This window comes from Lissotriton vulgaris, chromosome 6 (assembly GCF_964263255.1).
Source record: "Lissotriton vulgaris chromosome 6, aLisVul1.2, whole genome shotgun sequence".
NCBI classification, from domain to species: Eukaryota; Metazoa; Chordata; class Amphibia; order Caudata; family Salamandridae; genus Lissotriton; species Lissotriton vulgaris.
Genome location: NC_141694.1, coordinates 1,029,958,355 through 1,029,977,676, shown reverse-complemented (window position 1 = coordinate 1,029,977,676; position 19,322 = coordinate 1,029,958,355).

The following is a 19,322-nucleotide window of genomic DNA, read 5'->3' as shown; positions in this document are numbered from 1 at the left end:
GAAAGAGGCAAGAGGGGTGCAGAAAGAAGGAAGGGGGCGCAAAAAGAGGTATACTGGGTGCACAAAGAAGCAAGAGAGGCACAGAAATAAACAAAAGAAGTTGAGAAAGAAGGAACAGAGGTGCAGAAAGAAGCAAGAGTGATGCAGAAAGAAGCAAGAGATGCGTAAAGAAACAAAAGAAGTGCAGAAATAAGGGACATAGGTATAGAAAGAGGCAAGAGTGGTCCAAAAAGAGGGAAGAGGGGTGTTATAGAGGCACGATGAGTGCAGAAAGAAGCAACAGAGGTGCAGAAAGGGGCAAGAGGGGTACAGAAATAGGGAAGAGGGGTGCAGAAAGAGGCACATTGGTTGCAGAAAAAAGGGATAGAGGTGCATACAGAAGCAAGAAAAGTTCAGAAAGAAACAACAGGGGTGCAGAAATAGGGATGAGAATTGCAGAAAGAAGCAACAGAGGTGCAGAAAGAGGCAAGAGGGGTGCAAAAAGAGGGAAGATGTGTGCAGAAAGAGGCACACGGGTTGCAGAACGCAAGAGACCTGCAGAATGAAACAAAAGAAGTACCAAAAGAAGAAACAGAGTTGCAGAAAGAGGCAAGAGAAATAAGGAAAGAGGGTAGAGTGATGCAAAAAGAAGCAAGAGTGATGTAGAAAGAACAAAAGGAGTGCAGAAAAAAGGAACAGAGGTCAGAAAGAGACAAGAGAAGTGCATAAAGAGAAGGGTGCAGAACGAGGCACAAGTGGTGCAGACAGAAGCAAGAGAGGTACAGAAAGACCCAACATGAGTGCAGAAAGAAGCAACAGAGAAGCAGAAAGAGGCAAAAGCTGTAGAGAAAGAGACAAGAGGCAAGAGAAGTTCCGAAAGAATCTACAGACATGCAGAAAGGGGGAAGGGGGGTGGAAAAAGAGGCAAGAGGGGTGCAGAAAGAAGCAATTGACGTGCAGAAAGACCCAAAATAAGTGCAGAAAGAAGCAACAGAGATGCAGAAAGATGTAAGAAGGGGTAGAGAAAGATGCAAGAGAAGTTCAGAAAGAAGGTACAGACATGCACAAAGAAGGAAGAGGGGTGCAGAAAGAGGCAAGAGGGGTGCAGAAAAAAGCAAAAGAGGTGCAGAAAGAAACAAATGAAGTGCATAAAGAAGCAAGAAAAGTGCAGAAAGAAGCAACAGGGGTGCAGAAAGAGGGATGAGGATTGCAGAAAGAAGCGACAGAGATGCAGAAAGAGGCAAGAGGGGTGCAAAAAGAGGGAAGAGGGGTACAGAAAGAGGCACAAGGGGTGCTGAAAGCAAGAGAAGTGCAGAACAAAATACAGAAATAAGGAACATAGGTACAGAAAGAGGCAAGAGGAGTGCAGTAAGAGGGAAGAGGGGTACAGAAAGAGGCACGCGTGTTGCAGAAAGCAGTTAGAGAGGTGTAGACAGAAGCAAGAGTAGTGCAGAAAGAAGGAACAGAGGTGTAAGAGGAATACAGAAAGACTAGAAGGGTGTAGGAAGAAGCACAAGTGGTGCAGACAGAAGCAAGAGAAGTGCAGAAAGACACAAAATAAGTGCAGAAGGAAGCAATAGAGATGCACAAAGAGGGAAGAAGGGTAGAGAAAGAGGCAAGAGAAGTACAGAAAGAATCTACAGAAATGCGGAAAGGGGGAAGAGGGGTTGAGAAAGAGTCTCGAGAATTGCCGAAAGAAGAAAGAGAGGTGCAGAAAGAAATAAAAGAAGTACAGAAAGAAGGAACAGAGGTGCAGAAAGAGGCAAGAGGGGTGGAGGAAGAGGGGTGTGAAAGAGGTACGAGGGGTGCAGAAATCTGGAAGAGGGGTGGAGGAAGAGGCAAAAGAGGTGTGGAAACAAAAGAAGTTCAGAAAGAAGGAACAGGGATGCAGAAAGAGGCATGAGGAGTGCAGAAAGAGAAGAAGGGTGTGGAAAAAGGCACAAGTTGTGCCGAAAGAAGCAAGAGAAGCGCAGAAAGATGCAATAGAAGTGCAGAAAGAAGCAACGGAGATGCAGAAAGAGGAAACAGGGGTGGAGAAAGAGGCAAGAGACGTACAGAAAGAAGCAGCAGACATGCATAAAGGGGGAACTGGTACAGAAAGAGACAAGAGGGGTGCAGAAAGACGCAAGAGAGGTATAGAAAGAAACAAAAGAAGTGTAGAACGAAGGGACAGAGGTGCAGAAAGAGGCAAGAGGGGTAGATAAATAGGCAAGAGAAGTACAGAAAGAAGCAACAGACATGCAGAAAGGGGAAGAGAGGTGGATAAAGAGGCAAGAGGGGTGCAGAAAGAAACAAAATAAGTGCATAAAGAAGCAAGAAAAGTCCAGAAAGAAGCAACGGGGAGCAGACAGAGGGCTGAGGAGTGCAGAATGAAGCAACAGAGGCGCAGAAAGAGGCAAGAGGGGTGCAGAAAGAGGAATGAGGGGTGCAGAAAGAGGCACAAGGGGTGCAGAAAACAAGAGATGTGCAGAACGAAACAAAAGAATTCAGAAAGAAGGAACATAGGTACAAAAAGAGGCAAGAGGGGTGCAAAAAGAGGGAAGAGGGATGCAGAAAGAGGTACGAGGAGTGCAGAAAGAAGCAAGAGATATGCAAATAGACAAAAAAGAAGTACAGAAAGAAGGAACAGAGGTGCAGAAAGAGGCAAGAGAGGTGCAGAAATTGGGAAGAGGGGCGCAGAAAGAGGCACAAGGGCTGCAGAAAGAAGGGGAAGGAAGGCGGAAAGAAGCAAGAGAAGTACAGAAAGAGGGATGAGGGGTGGAGGAATAGTCAAGAGTAGTATAGAAGCAATAGATATTCAGAAAGAGGGATGAAGGGTGGAGAAAGAGGCAAGAGAGTTGCAGAGAGAAACAAACATTGTGCAGAAAGAAGGAACAGATGTGCTGAAAGAGACACGAGGGGTGCGAGAAGAGGGGTGTAAAAGAGGCACGAGGGGTGCAGAAAGAAGCAAGAGAGGTGCAGAAAGAGGCACCTGGGGTGCAAAAAGAGGGAAGAGTGGTGGAGGAAGAAACAAGAGAAGTGCAAAAAGATGGAACAGAGGCGCAGAAAGAGGAATAAGGAGTACAAAAAGAGAAGAAGGTTGTGGAAAGAGGCACAGGTGGTGTAGAAAGAAGCAAAAGAGGTGCAGAATAACATAAAATCCAGAAAGAGGAAATAGGGGTGGAGAAAGAGGCAAGAGAAGTACAGAAAGAAGCAACAGGCATGCTGAAAGGGGAAGAGGGGTGCAGAAAGAGACAAGAGGGGTGCAGAAAGAAGCAAGAGAGATGTAGAAAGAAACAAAAGAAGTGCAGAACGAAGGGAAAGAGGTGCAGAAAAAAGCAAGAGGGGTACACAAAGAAGCAAGTGAGGTGCAGAAAGGGGTAACAGGGGTGTAGAAAGAGGTAAGAGGGGTGCAGAAAGAAGGAAGAGGGGTGCAGAAAGAGGCACAAATGGTACATAAAGAAGCAAGAGAGGCTCAGAAAGAAACACAATAAGTGCAGAAAGAAGGAACCGAGGTGCAAAAAGAGGCAAGAGGGGTGCAGAATGAAGCAAGAGGTGCAGAAAGTAACAAAAGAATTACAGAAAGAAGGAAACAGAGGTCCAGAAATATGCAAGAGGGGTATAAAAAGAGGGAAGAGGGGTGTGAAAGAGGCACGAGGACTGCATAAAAAAGTAAAAGGAGTGCAGAAAGAAGCAACAGAGGTGCAGAAAGAGGCAACGGGTACAAGAAAAGGGAAGAGGGGTGCAGAAAGAGGTATGAGGGGTGCAGAAAGATGCAAGAGACGCGTAGAAAGAAACAAAAGAAGTACAGAAAGAAGGAACAGAGGTACAGAAAGAGGCAAGAGGGGTGCAGAAAGAGGCACAAGGGATACAGAAAGAAGGGAAAGAGGCGCATAAAGACGCATGAAAAGTGCTGCAATAAGCAACAGAGGTGCAGAAAGAGGGACAGGGGTGGAGGAAGAGGCAAGAGGGTTGCAGAAAGAGGCAAGAGAGGTACGGAAAGAAACAAGAAAAGTACAGAAAGAAGGAACAGAGGTGCAGAAAGAAGAAAGAGAAGAAGGAGGCAGAAAGAGACACAAGTGGTGAGGAAAGAAATAAGAGAGGTGCAGAAAGAAGCAAAAGGGGTACAAAAAAAGGGAAGAGTGGTGGAGGAAGAGACAAGAGAAGTGCAGAAAGAAGCACCAGAAATGAAGAAAGCATGATTAGGGGAGACGAAAGAGGCAAGAGGTTGCAGAAAGAAGTAGGAGAGGCACATGAAGAAACAAAAGAAGTGCAGAAAGATGGAACAGAGGTGCAGAAAGAGGCATGAAGAGTACAGAAAGAGAAAAAGGTTGTTGAAAGAGGCACAAGTGATGCAGAAGAACAGAAAGAGGCAAGAGGGGTGCAGAAAGAAGCAGGAGGTGCAGAAAGAAACAAAAGAAGTACGGAAAGAAGGAACAGAGGTGCTGAAAGATGCAGGAGGGGTATAAAGAGAGGTAAGAGGGGTGTGAAAAAGGCACGAGGAGTGCATAAAAAAGCAAGAGGAGTGCAGAAAGAAGCAACATAGGTGCAGAAAGAAGGATAAGGGGTAGAGAAAGAGGCAAGAGAAGGGCAGAAAGAAGCAACAGAGATGAAGAAAGTGGGAAGTGGGTTGGAGATTGAAGCAAAAGGGGTACAGAAAGAAGCGAGAGATTTACAGAAAGGAACAAAAGAAGTACAGAAAAAAGGAACAGAGGTGCAGAAAGAGGTAAGAGGGGTGCAGAAAGAAGCAACAGAGGTGCAGAAAGAGACATGAGGGTTGGAGAAAGAAACCAGAGAAGTGCATAAAGAAGCTAGAGGGTGCAGAACGAAACATAAGAAGTACAGAAAGAAGGAACACAGGTGCAGAAAGAGGTAAGAGGGTTGCTGAAAGAGGGGAGAGAAGTGCAGAAAGAGGCACAAGGCTTGAAGAAAGAAGGAACAGAAGTGCATAAAGAAGAAAGAGAAGTACATAAAGAAGCAACAGAGGTGCAGAAAGAGACATGAGGGGCGGAGAGAGAGACAAGACAAGTGCATAAAGAAGCAAAAGGGTGCAGAAAGAAACAAAAGAAGTACAGAAAGAAGGGACACAGGTACAGAAAGAGGCAAGAGGGTTGCTGAAAGAGGGGAGAGAAGTGCAGAAAGAGGCACAAGGCTTGAGGAAAGATGGGACAGAAGTGCATAAAGAAGAAAGAGAAGTACATAAAGAAGCAACAGAGGTGCAGAAAGAGACATGAGGGGAGGAGAGAGAGACAAGACAAGTGCATAAAGAAGCAAGAGGGTGCAGAAAGAAACAAAAGAAGTACAAAAAGAAGGAACACAGGTACAGAAAGAGGCAAGAGGGATGCAAAAAGAGGCAATGAGGGTGCAGAAAGAGGCACAAGGGTTGCAGAAAGAAGGGACAGAGGTGCATAAAGAAGCAAGAGAAATGCCAAACGAAGCAAAAGAGGTGCAGAAAGAGGGATAAGGGTGGAGAAAGAGGCAAGAGAAGTATAGAAAGAAGCAACAGAGATGCAAAAAGGGGGAATAGGGGTGGAGAAAGAGGTAAGAGGGGTGCAGAAAGAAGCAGAAGAGGTACAAATAAAGGGAAGAGTGGTGGAGGAAGAGACAAGAGAAGTGCAGAAAGAAGCACCAGAAATGCAGAAAGCATAATTAGGGGAGAAGAAAGAGGCAAGAGGTTGCAGAAAGAAGTAGGGGAGGCACATAAAGAAACAAAAGAAGTGCAGAAAGATGGAACAGAGGTGCAGAAAGAGGCATGAAGAGTACAGAAAGAGAAAAAGGTTGTTGAAAGAGGCACAAGTGATGCAGCAGTACAGAAAGAGGCAAGAGGGGTGCATAAAGAAGCAGGAGGTGCAGAAAGAAACAAAAGAAGTACAGAAAGAAGGAACAGAGGTGCTGAAAGATGCAGGAGGGGTATAAAGAGAGGTAAGAGGGGTGTGAAAAAGGCACGAGGAGTGCATAAAAAAAGCAAGAGAAGTGCAGAAAGAAGCAACATAGGTGCAGAAAGAGGGATAAGGGGTAGAGAAAGAGGCAAGAGAAGGGCAGAAAGAAGCAACAGAGATGAAGAAAGTGGGAAGTGGGTTGGAGATTGAAGCAAAAGGGGTTCAGAAAGAAGCAAGAGATTTACAGAAAGGAACAAAAGAAGTACAGAAAAAAGGAACAGAGGTGCAGAAAGAGGTAAGAGGGGTGCAGAAAGAAGCAACAGAGGTGCAGAAAGAGACATGAGGGGTGGAGAAAGAGGTAAGAGGGGTGCAGAAAGAAGCAAGAGAGGTACAGAAAAAACAAAAGAAGAGCAGAAAGAAGGAACGGAGGTACAGAAAGAGGCCAGAGGAGTTCAGAAACACTGAAGAGGGGTACAGAAAGAAGAATGAGAAGGAGAAAAACCAATATTACTGCAAAAAGAAGCAGCAGAGGTGCAGGAAGAGGCACAAGGGGGGGAGAGGGAACAGGGGTACAGAAAGAGGTACACGGGTTGCAGAAAGAAGGGTACAGAGGTGCAGAAAGAAGCATCATAGGTGCAGAAAGAGGGATGAAGAGTAGAGAAAGAGGCAAAAATGGGCAGAAAGAAGCAACAGAGATGCAGAAAGGGGGAAGAAGGGTGGAGAAAGAGGCAAGAGAAGTGCAAAAAGAAGCAAGAGAGGTGTAGAAAGAAACAAAAGAAAAACAGAAAGATGGAACAGAGGTGCAGAAAGAGGGGTTCAGAAAGAGGCACAAGCGGTGCAGAAAGAAGCCAGAGATGTGCAGGAAGAAACACCAGAGGTGTAGAAAGAAGTAACAGAGGTGCAGAAAGGGGCAACAGGGGTGCAGAAACAGGGAAGAGGGGTAGATAAAGAGGCAAGGGGTGCAAAATGATGAATGAGAGCTGCTGAAAGAAACAAAAGAAGTGCAGAAAGAAGGAACAGAGGTGCAGAAAGGGCCAACAGGGGTGCAGAAAGAGGGAAGAGGGTTCAGAAAGATGCATGATGGATGCAGAAAGAAACAAGAGTTGCAGAAAGAAACAAAAGAAGTGCAGAAAGAAGGAACAGAGGTGCAGAAAGGGGCAACAGGGGTGCAGAAAGAGGGAAGACGAGTGGGGATAGAGGCAAGGGGGTACAGAAAGAAGCATGAGAGCTGCAGAAAGATACAAATGAAGTGTGGAGAGAAGGAACAAAGGTGCAGACAGAGGTAAGAGGGGTTCAGAAAGAAGCAAAAGGGGCACAGAATGAAGTTAAAGGTGCAGATAGAAACAAAAGAACTGCCAAAGAATGAACAGAGGTGCAGAAAGAGGCAAAAGTTATGCACAAAGAGGGAAGAGGGAAATGAAAGAGGCACAGAGATTGTAGAAAGAATCAAGAGGAATAAAGAAAGAAGCAACAGAGGTGCAGAAAGAGGCAAGAGGGGTGCAAAGAGAGTGAAGAGTTGCAGACAAAAGTGAGAGGTGCAGGAAGAAACAAAAGAAATGCAGAAAGAAGGAACAAAAGTAGAGAAAGAGGCAAGAAAGTTGCGGGAAGGGGATGTTAAAGAGGCACAAGAGGTGCAGAAAGTAGCAAGAGAGGTGAAGAAAGGAGCAACAAGGGGTGCAGAAAGAGGGAAGAGGGGCGGAGAAAGAGAAAAGAAAAGTGCAGAAGAAGCTGCAGAGATGCAGAAAATGTGAAACGGGATGGAGAAAGAGGCAAGAGGGTTGCAGAGAGAAGCAAGAGAGGAGCAGAAAGAAACAAAAGAAGTGCAGAAAGAAGGAACAGAGGTGAAAAAAGAAGCAAGAGGAGTGCAGAAAGAGAACTGTGCAAAAAGAGACACAACGGTTGAAGAAAGAATAGTACAGAAGTACAGAAAGAAGCAAGAGAAGCGCAGAAAGAAGCAACAAAGGGGCAGAAAGAGAAATGAGGGGTAGAGAAGGAGACTAGAGAAGTGCATAAAGAAGCAAGAGGGTGCAGAAAGAAACAAAAGAAGTACAGAAAGAAGGAACACAGGCGCAGAAAGAGGCAAGAGGGATGCAAAAAGAGGCAATGGTGGTGCAGAAAGAGGCACAAGGGTTGCAGAAAGAAGGGACAGAGGTGCATAAAGAAGCAAGAGAAGTGCCAAACGAAGCAAAAGAGGTGCAGAAAGAGGAATAAGGGTGGAGAAAGAGGCAAGAGAAGTATAGAAATAAGCAACAGAGATGCAAAAAGGGGGAATAGGGGTGGAGAAAGAGGTAAGAGGGGTGCAGAAAGAAGCAAGAGAGGTACAGAAAAAACAAAAGAAGAGCAGAAAGAAGGAACGGAGGTACAGAAAGAGGCCAGAGGAGTTCAGAAACACTGAAGAGGGGTACAGAAAGAAGTATGAGTGAAGGAGAAAAACCAATATTACTGCAAAAAGAAGCAGCAGAGGTGCAGGAAGAGGCACAAGGGGGGGAGAGGGAACAGGGGTACAGAAAGAGGTACATGGGTTGCAGAAAGAAGGGTACAGAGGTGCAGAAAGAAGCATCATAGGTGCAGAAAGAGGGATGAAGAGTAGAGAAAGAGGCAAAAGAAGGGCAGAAAGAAGCAACAGAGATGCAGAAAGGGGGAAGAATGGTGGAGAAAGAGACAAGAGAAGTGCAAAAAGAAGCAAGAGAGGTGTAGAAAGAAACAAAAGAAAAACAGAAAGATGGAACAGAGGTGCAGAAAGAGGGGTTCAGAAAGAGGCACAAGGGGTGCAGAAAGAAGCAAGAGATGTGCAGGAAGAAACACCAGAGGTGTAGAAAGAAGTAACAGAGGTGCAGAAAGGGGCAACAGGGGTGCAGAAACAGGGACGAGGGGTAGATAAAGAGGCAAGGGGTGCAAAATGATGCATGAGAGCTGCTGAAAGAAACAAAAGAAGTGCAGAAAGAAGGAACAGAGGTGCAGAAAGGGCCAACAGGGGTGCAGAAAGAGGGAAGAGGGTTGAGAAAGATGAATGAGGGATGCAGAAAGAAACAAGAGTTGCAGAAAGAAACAAAAGAAGTGCAGAAAGAAGGAACAGAGGTGCAGAAAGGGGCAACAGGGGTGCAGAAAGAGGGAAGACGAGTGGGGATAGAGGCAAGGGGGTACAGAAAGAAGCATGAGAGCTGCAGAAAGATACAAATGAAGTGTGGAGAGAAGGAACGAAGGTGCAGACAGAGGTAAGAGGGGTTCGGAAAGAAGCAAAAGGGGCACAGAATGAAGTTAAAGGTGCAGATAGAAACAAAAGAACTGCCAAAGAAGGAACAGAGGTGCAGAAAGAGGCAAAAGTTATGCACAAAGAGGGAAGAGGGAAATGAAAGAGGCACAGAGATTGTAGAAAGAATCAAGAGGAATAAAGAAAGAAGCAACAGAGGTGCAGAAAGAGGCAAGAGGGGTGCAAAGAGAGTGAAGAGTTGCAGAAAAAAGTGAGAGGTGCAGGAAGAAACAAAAGAAATGCAGAAAGAAGGAACAAAAGTAGAGAAAGAGGCAAGAAAGTTGCGGGAAGGGGATGTTAAAGAGGCACAAGAGGTGCAGAAAGTAGCAAGAGAGGTGAAGAAAGGAGCAACAAGGGGTGCAGAAAGAGGGAAGAGGGGCGGAGAAAGAGAAAAGAAAAGTGCAGAAGAAGCTGCAGAGATGCAGAAAATGTGAAACGGGATGGAGAAAGAGGCAAGAGGGTTGCAGAGAGAAGCAAGAGAGGAGCAGAAAGAAACAAAAGAAGTGCAGAAAGAAGGAACAGAGGTGAAGAAAGAAGCAAGAGGAGTGCAGAAAGAGAACTGTGCAAAAAGAGACACAACGGTTGCAGAAAGAATAGTACATAGGTACAGAAAGAAGCAAGAGAAGCGCAGAAAGAAGCAACAAAGGGGCAGAAAGAGAAATGAGGGGTAGAGAAGGAGACTAGAGAAGTGCATAAAGAAGCAAGAGGGTGCAGAAAGAAACAAAAGAAGTACAGAAAGAAGGAACACAGGAGCAGAAAGTGAGGTTCTGCGATTTCTGACTTTGTCCCATATCTAGCCGCCATTTTGTGTCCGTCGCCATTTTGTGTTGCCCTCACTCAGGCAGCATGGCGAACGTTGTGTTTTTGCCTTCCCAGCTGCTACGTGTCCTTTTAGTTGAAAAGTAACCCCATTGCTCTTGTTTGCGAAACCCGATGTCACGGTCTGGCTCACTTCGTTAATCCATCTCTGGGTTGATTGATCCCTGTCTCGACTGACTATTTGCCTTCTTTCCTTACATTATCTTATCCGACTGGCCTTCGCTATTCTCTCCTTGTATTCTCTTGTTACACAACTGTCCTTTGAGGTATACAAGCATGTCCTGCCACCTGCAAGAAGGGGATTGTAGACACCATCACTGATTAATTTGCTGGGAGGGTTGCACACGGGGTCTGAGGAAGGGGCGTATTTGAGATACCTGATAGCTTGTTTTTCAACTTTTCTCATTGGTCCGTTCTATATGCGATAGAAGTGAATGATTGTAAACATACTACTATAAGAGACTGTGCACCACCGATTGAAGTGGCAGTCTCCTTAGAACCCACCCTTGTGTGTAACTTCTAGGATAACTGTGCTTAGCTGCAGCCAATAAACCTGGCTTCCACGCTCAACGGAGTGTCTCGTGTCTCTGTTTTGTACAAGGTAGGTGAACTTGGGTATTGAGGGGTGCCCTGCGCCGCCCGGCCCATAAGGCCCGGTTCTCCAACTGGCGCCCATTGTGGGGCGCTTTCAGTGGTAGTGGTTCAGCCCGAGGGTCGTGAGAAGCCCCCCAAGAAAATTCTGGAGGACTCGCGAACCACCTCAGCGGCCCCTGTATGTCGAAGTGGACCGAAGGTCTTTTATGGCGCGGCTACTCCTTTCCGACGGCTGCTGACGACTGCTGCCCTGACTACCACCATGCCTTGGACCCTCTGGTGATGACTGGCATTGCGAGACGTTAGACCGACCTCTGTTGGCGTGAGAAGACCATTTAGTTAAGTATTCGTGGGTAGCGCCCACTTCTTTGTTTTGTTTTTGACTTTTGTTATTCGTCTGTTGCAATAGCCAAAGCCATGGGGTGAGTACATTTGTACTGTGTTCTTTGCTTTCACTCCTTGAAGTTGGTAAGCGGATCAGTGTGCTTAACATGCCTGGTCTGAGTGGATTTAGGAAACGTTGTTGTTTTTGCTGTACTAGGGATTCCCGGCTTGAGGATTCATGTCCGATTCCTCCGGTTGGAACTCCCACTTATGAGCTCTATTCTAAACATGGTGTTGGCCCCATCGCCTTTAACGAGGCAAGGATCCGATATACGAAAAAAGATGGTGTTTTACGATGGCCACAATATGGTAGCTTGGAGCCCGATATCTATACTACTATTATAAATAGAGAACTGTGTCCTTTGAGCCAGGTAAACTCGAAAAGTACACCACCAATCGCAACACCCAATACAGCGTTGGAATGGGGGGGTCCAGTAGATGGACATAGGCTATAAAAAAATAAAAATAAACGTTATTTAAAAAATAAACAATAAAAAAAAGTAGTCCCTAAGTAGTAGCGCCGGCCGTGTGTGCTAACAACTTGCGTTCTGACATCATCGGAGGACAGGAACGCGAGGAGGAGCAGACAACAGTGCGGGAGGAGCAGAAAACTTAGCCAGACTGGAGGGAATGAGGTACGTGAACCGCGGGGAAGAGCGTGAAGTAAGGCGGACTGGAGCGGAATGAAGGACAACAGCGCATGGAGGAGCGGAGAACGTAGCACGACTGCAGCGCCATGAGGTATGTGAAACGCGAGGAGGAGCGGTGAAGTACGCGGGGAGGAGCTGTAAGTGAGGTGTAATGGAGCGGGATAGCGGACTGCAGCGGGGCATGTAGACTGGCTTGGTGAAGTGGGGGGGCGGTGAAGTGAGGCGGACTAGAGCGGGATATCAAAATAAAAGATAGGTTTTAAAATGGCTTTCACATTTGGTGCAGACATTTAAGTGAGAGTAGTGGGGGGCGGTGAAGTGAGGCGGACTGGAGCGGAGGCCTGGGTTTGTGCGACTGGGAGCAAGTGCTGAGGTAAGGTGCACGCAAGCCTGAAATGCTGCCCCCAGCCCCCTTCTGCCCCGGGCAATGCTGGGGCGGGCTGCTAGTATTAGATCATTTGTAATCAATTCTGTTTAAAAGAAAAGCCCGGCCGGCAATGTTTGACTCTTTCCGCCTTTGGCGTAAGGAAGCCAAACAGAGAGAAATTAAACAAGCAAAAAGAGATAGGAAAACGAAAGACATGCCGATTATACAGGCTGCCCAGCAGTTTAAAGACGATGAGACTGATCGAGCGATTGAGGTATTAGATAGACAGCATCGGATGGCAATTGATAGGTGTTATCCCGTGTTGCCTCCACAGCGTAAAGATCTTGATGAAGATCCCTTAATGTCCCATTTGTTGAAATTACCTCTGTCTTATGCGCCAGGTGCTAATGCACCCGCATTGTTGCCACCCGTGCAACAACCTGTTGTTCAGCCAGGAGCTCCAGCTCCTACCCAATTGCCTCTCCCTGTATTGCCACCTGCACCTCCTTTGCCACCGACTTCTGTGCCTCAGTCTCCTTCCCCTTCAGCTTCTTTGGTAACGGCTAGTTCTTCTCTTCCTTTGCTTAATACTGCATCTCCAGTTTTACTCCCTACATCTTCCCCAATTCGTAATTGGTTAGTTGATACTGTCTCTGGTCTTTTCTCCCCCCTCTTTGGGCCGTTTAATAGGACTCTTGCTTTTTCTCGAAGGCAATCCCGTAGTCAAATTCCAGATTCCGAGGAACGAGCTGTGTTTGACTCCCTTGCTCATAAATGGATGATGAATGGTCCACTGTATAGTGTACCTGATATACTGAGTACGTTTTTCCAGTGGAATGCGCCTACGCAGCAGTACATTTTTAATGCTATGTGTAACATACTTGTTAAAGGATGGGAGGATATGGAGTTGGATTTAACTCCTCAGGGTCTATTGGATATACAGGACAGGTTTGATAAAGGACTCATTGTGGGTCCTGATGTTGAGGGTGCTATAAAAATGCTTGTTACTTTCAGGTCCTCGTATTCTTCTCAGACTATTTCTGAACCTGATCCTGCAGTTAGACAGAGAACGAAGAATTATCCTATGCGAGAAGTTCCTCCAGTATGGAGAGAAGAAGTTCCGCAGGCAGGCACTGTTCCAGCTGTCCCTGCTCATTTCCAGCGTATATGGGTACATGTTCCTTGGAAAAGAGCTGAAGTTTTAGCACTTAAACAGTCTTTGCTAGACCCTCGTAAAAATCCATCCGGATATTATAAGGAGCTGTCTCAGACTGTTGATGCCTGTATTATGAACCTGGCCGACATCGATATGTTGATGGGGAATGTAGTTCCACAAGAATTGTGGGTTCGGATTCGTAGAGAAGATCATGACCAAGCTTTAGGTGGTAATTGGGCTGCCATAACTGCCGCAGATGCAGCACAAGTGGGTGGTGCTAAGCCAGATGATTTGATTACACAATTGCCTGGTAGAATCATCGCTTTAATGAAAACGATGATGCCTGCCTTACGCGTTAATTTGGATAAGTTGGCTGCATGTAAGCAGAAGAAAGATGAGAGTGACTCCGATTTCTTTACTCGGTTTGAGGAGACATCTATCGACCATAGTGGTCAGGATATGAGTACTGAGGGTGGACAGCGATTATTTGTGGATACATTTGTATTTAATTTACTTCCAGAATTGTCGCATAAATTGAAGAATTCAGAAAGTTCTTGGTCTGTTTCTTCGTCTGCACAGATATTGGCCACTGCTCAGTACTATGAGAATAGAGAGAAAGAAGAGAAAGATAAGGCAGAGAAGAAAACTAGAGATTTGAAAATGAAGGTTCTTCTTCAGCAGGCTTATCCTCCCCGTTCCACACAGGGCCAATTTTAACAACCTCCACAGTTTCAGAGGTTGCTACAGAAACCTGAGCCTTTTGCTCTGCGATATTTGCTTGGTCTTAATCAGTGTGCCTATTGTAAAGAGGAAGGTCATTTTAAGAATAGTTGTCCAGTTTTATTGCAGCGTAATGGTGGATCTCAAGGATCACGAGGCTGTGGTGGTTCTCAGTCAGCATCTAGGGGTAGAGAGCGAGGTGCGTTGCCTCAGGGACAGCGTTCCTTTGCTCCTCAGAATTCTTCGAAATATTTTGATCAGAGGAATGTTCAGTCTGCGCAATATTACAATGATGATTACTGTGTTGAGAGTGAGGTCCAGGATTTTCATTCTAGTTAGGACAGCCATGGACAAAGTAAGGGAGTTGTATCAGTTCTGGTCGATCAGAATGGGCCTTATGTTGAAGTAGTTGCATTGGGTGTTGCAGAGCCATTCCTTTTGGATACTGGTGCAATGAGAAGTTCTATTATTCATTCCAAACTCCCTGGGGCACCTTTGTCTGGCTTAACGAACGTTTCTGTAGGATTTTCTGGCGCCCCAGTTACTAACCCGGTTTCTTGTCCTTTGCCTCTTTCGATTGGTCCTTACGATTTGGAAGCTCCACTTATTTTAACGACTGGTTGTGGAGAAAACTTGTTGGGTTTGGATTTATTGAAACGTCTTCATCCAACGTTGTATTGTTCCCCCTCTGGTGTGCGTCTTACTTTGGGTGAGAAATTGGTTTCTCCTGTATACCTATCGAAAGATAGTTTTCCACCTGAGTTACAGTCCCTTCCTGCTACACTTTGGGCTACAGGTCCGAATGATGTTGGTTTGTTGCAGATTCCTCCTTATGTGGTTACTATTAAGCCAGATGTTAAGTTGCCGAGTATTCCTCAATGCAAGATTTCTAATGATGGTGAATGAGCTTTGATGGCTATTATTCATGATTTGGTTCAGAAAGGTGTGGTCCAGGAAACGAGAGGTAATGTTTGTAACAGTACTGTTCTGCCGGTCCTTAAACGCACAGATCCCTCTCAGCCTCCTGTGTATCGTTTTGTGATTGATCTTCGGGAGGTCAACAAGATTGTTGTCCCCCAGTTTCCTGTTGTCCCAGATATCACTGCCTTGCTCACTATGATACCTGCTTCAGCGGCATGGTTTTCTGTTATCAACCTCAAGAATGCCTTCTTTAGTATTCCTATTGCTGAAGAGAGCAGTGATATTTTTGGCTTCTATCTCGGAGGCCGAAGTTTTCGGTTCAAGCGTGCTCCTCAAGGCTATTGTGAAAGTCCCTCCATCTACAGTCAGGCTTTGAAATCTCAACTTGATGCTTTCATTTTACCTTCAGGTGCCACCTTGATTCAATACGTTGATGATCTATTAGTTGCTTCCGATTCGAGGGATGTTTGTAAGGATGTGACTGTTTCTTTGTTGCAACATTTGTCTGATCTGCATCTCAAGGTGTCCTCTTCCAAGTTGCAATATTGCCGCCAAGAGGTTACCTACTTAGGTCATCTCTTGTCGAAGGAGGGAAGACGATTGACCCCAGAACGAATGTCTGAGCCATCTACACAGAGAGAGGTATGTGCTTTTCTGGGCATTACCTCTTATTGTAGACAATGGATTCCGAATTTTTCTTTGCTGGCTAAACCTTTGCTGGCACTTACGTTGAAAGATACGCTACAACCTCTCCCTTGGACTGTTGAATGTCAGAAGAGTTTTTCTGACTTACGCGCTGCCCTGTGTTCTGCTCCTGTGTTAGGTACTCCAGATTAAGGTAAGCCTTTTACAATCTATGTTCACGAAAGAGAAGGTCGTGTGTTGTTAGTTTTAACGCAACAATTTGGATACAAACAACGGCCATGTGCCTATTTTTCGGCTACGTTGGATCCAGTAGCTAAGGCGTTGCCTAGTTGTCTCAGAGCTACAGCAGCGGCAGCGATTTCTATTCATCAATCTGCTGGATTGGTATTAGACAACACTCTTGTTGTTATGGTACCACATGCAGTAGATACTCTCCTGAACAGAACAAAGACACAACACCTTACGAGTGCTCGTTTGTCTGGATATGAGCTGATGCTTTTAGCTAGCCATATACACATCAAGCGGTGTAACACTTTGAATCCAGCAACATTATTGCCCATACCGGATGAGAAAGGTATTCAAGACAGCATGATTGTTTTCTCTGAACAGAGGAGGAAACGAAAGGGAGAATAGATTTAAAAGACACACCACTTGTGGACCCGGATGGGATCCTATGGGTGGATGGGTCTTGTTTCAAGCTTCCAAATGGTGAGACGACTGCAGCTTATGCTGTTACTACTTTGCATACGGTAGTAGAGACAGCACGCATTCCACAGAATTCAGCCCAAGCAGCTGAATTAATCGCTTTGACAAGAGCATGTGTGTTGGCCAAAGGAAAACGAGTGAACGTTTACACCGATAGCCAGTATGCTTTCGGTGTGGCCCATAGTTTTGGCCGTTTGTGGAGGGAAAGAGGATTCTTTACCTCCCATGGGACTAAGATACAGCATGGTCAGTTGGTGACTGACCTTCTCGAATCACTTACTTTGCCTACTCAAATAGCAATCATCAAGTGTAGTGCTCATAAAAAGATTACTGATGATGTAGGGCGCGTGAATGCTTTTGCAGATGAGACAGCGAAAGAGACGGCAAGAGATGTTACGAGTCGTATGTGTGTTGCGGGCCCTGCAAGGTGGGTCAGAGAAGGAGGAATGTGTGAGGACACAATAGAAAGTGTGAGAACGATTCAGGAAGAAGCTACTGAGAAAGAATTGAGTAAGTGGAGAGAGAGTACGGGAATGTTGAATGCGACTGGGTGTTGGACGGAATTGTTGGAACATCAGCGATGGCTGTTACCAGACGCCTATGTACTACCTGTAGTTACGATGGCGCATGGTCCTGCCCATATTAGTGCGAAGGGCATTTGTAAGGTTTTGGCTCCGGTGTGGCAGAATGAAGGAATTCCTAAATGTGCAGAAAACGTGGTGAAGCATTGTATTGTTTGTCTAATGCATAATCCAGGAAAGGGAACCCCAACTCCAGCAGGTCATTTTGCTCCCCCTACGTATCCCTTTGAGGTGTTACAAATCGATTACATTCATATGGATCATTGTAATAACCTCAAGTATGTTCTGGTGGTGGTGTGTGCCTTTTCCAGATGGATAGAGGCCTACCCCCTAAAGTACAATACTGCTTTGTCTACTGCCAAAGTCCTTTTGAAGGAGTTTTTCCCAAGGTTCGGTTTGCCGCGCATTGTCTGGTCTGACAATGGGAGTGAATTTGTAGGCCAAATTATGCAAAAGTGTGTGCCGGTCTTGGTAGTAAACAGAAATTTCATGCGGCAAACCATCCCCAGTCAGCAGGATTGGTAGAATGCTATAATGGCACTCTCAAGCTCAAATTGGCAAAGATTCAGGCGAGCACAGGTCTCATGTGGCCTGATGCCCTACCATTAGCACTTTTGTCTACGAGAACTACTGTGCATTCTCGTTTAGGTTTGAGTCCGTACGAGGTCGTTTTTGGACGCCCAGCAAATGTTTGGGGAGTTCCTCGACCTAAAAAGTATTCTAACATCCCATACCCAATGCTGATTGACTATTTACATGTCCTTACCACTAAATTACGTGTTCTTCACCAACAGAGGTCTCCACAGATCCAGGTCACACGATCCAACCCGGTGACTGGGTCTGTCTGAAGAATTTTCAGCGTAAAAAGAATCTGGAACCTCGTTGGGGCCCGCCGCGCCAAGTTTTACTTGTAACACGTACGGCAGTGAAGGTTGTTGGGAAAAAGAACTGAGTCCATGGCATGCACTGTAAAAGAGTACCATTGCCTTTACCATTTGATCAGTGGACTCGTAAAGGCATAGGCGATAGTGAAAGTGAGAAAGTACCTAGATTTGTATCATTTAGTAGTGCACGCCTGGACCAAACGAACTCTGAGAAAGAAGACGACGACGTGTTACAAGAGTCTGTACCATTGTATCTACGTTTGAATACAGCGAATCCAGAAACTTTGTTTAAAGACCAGACGATCCCAAATAAGACTCAATATAATTTGCGACCAAGAAAAAGCAACGACAATTGAACTTTCCTTTTTCTGATTTTTCCGAGTATACCTCTTTTTGAGAGACATTATTGTATGTTTTTCTCCCACCATCCATCAAGTTGCAGGGTCACGGTAGGAGTCTTAAGCTGTGACCTGAGTAGTGACCTAGGTTCCACAGGACTTGCAGTGTCATAGGGCGGCTAACAATCACAGCTAAGTGATCTAGGAAGATTATCGTGAGCAACGCCTTGGAGTAATGGATTTTAAAGTGGGAAGTGATGATAGAAATGTAAAGATGAAACAAAAATGTATGGGACTAGTGATTAGTCCATGTGGTATAATTTTATGTATTTTAATATGTTCAAGTATTTCATTAGCCTGTGTAAGCAGGGTTGTTTATAGTAGACAGCAAGCACCTGTCCCAACCTCTGACTCTTTATCTCTTTCTACTACTGCCTCCCCAAACCAGTTCTATACCCTTTCAGAACATGAACAGATTAGGAGAGCTGAATATTTCAACAATTTGTTTATTCAGTTATTGCATCAGCATCAATTGGTAATGAACACTACTGATTGTTGGGTCTGTGGGCTTATGCCTCATAATACAGAGAGAGGTATTCCGTATTTAGTCTTTCCATTTTCTTATGAAGGCTCCGCTTGGGCTTATTTGGCTATGTTCTCTAACATCTATCAGAATCAGATACGATATCCTCCTGGTAGTCCATATGGTGGTGGAGCAGATTTCAGTCACAGTTCCTTGATTAAGGGAATAGTGACAATGGCTAAAATTGCTCAGACTAGTAAGATTCCCATAGATGAGAAAAGAGCATACAATGGTTACACAATATGTTACTAGCCTCACAGAAAAGGCTAAACGAAGGAGCTCTCAACCAATTTGGATTGTACCTCATCGAGGTAATTTCTGTTTACAAATTAATGGTCAGAAACCCAAAAATCAACAGGAGAAGAGTGTTTGCTCTCATACTTATGTCTATACACCTCAGATTCCCTCACCACTAGTGCCATCACAAGGCACATATTTAATTTGTCACAACAGAGCCTATACTTGGCTTCCTACTTATTTTTCGGGAACCTGTTATGTGGCTTTTCTTCTTCCCCCAACGTATACTGCTCCTTCAGTTCATTTCAGGAAAAGACATGGTAGAGGAGTTATTGATCAAAAAGATACTGCTGGACAGGAAATAGGAGATTTCATTAAAGGATTTCTTCCTTTTTGGGGTCCAATAACTAATAGTAGAGACATCAGACGATTAGCTCGTGTTGTCGAGGCTACCATAAATGAAACCGCTGGAGCCTTGAGTAATTTGACAGCCGAGCTTCAGGCGGATCGTCTTATGACGTTACAAAGTCGGATAGTTTTAGATATTATCCTTGCAGATCGTGGAGGAGTCTGTAAATTGATCCGGTCTGTTGCTGTGTTTACATTCCTGATAATGCCCCTACAGTATACCAAACTATCTCTAAGCTACAT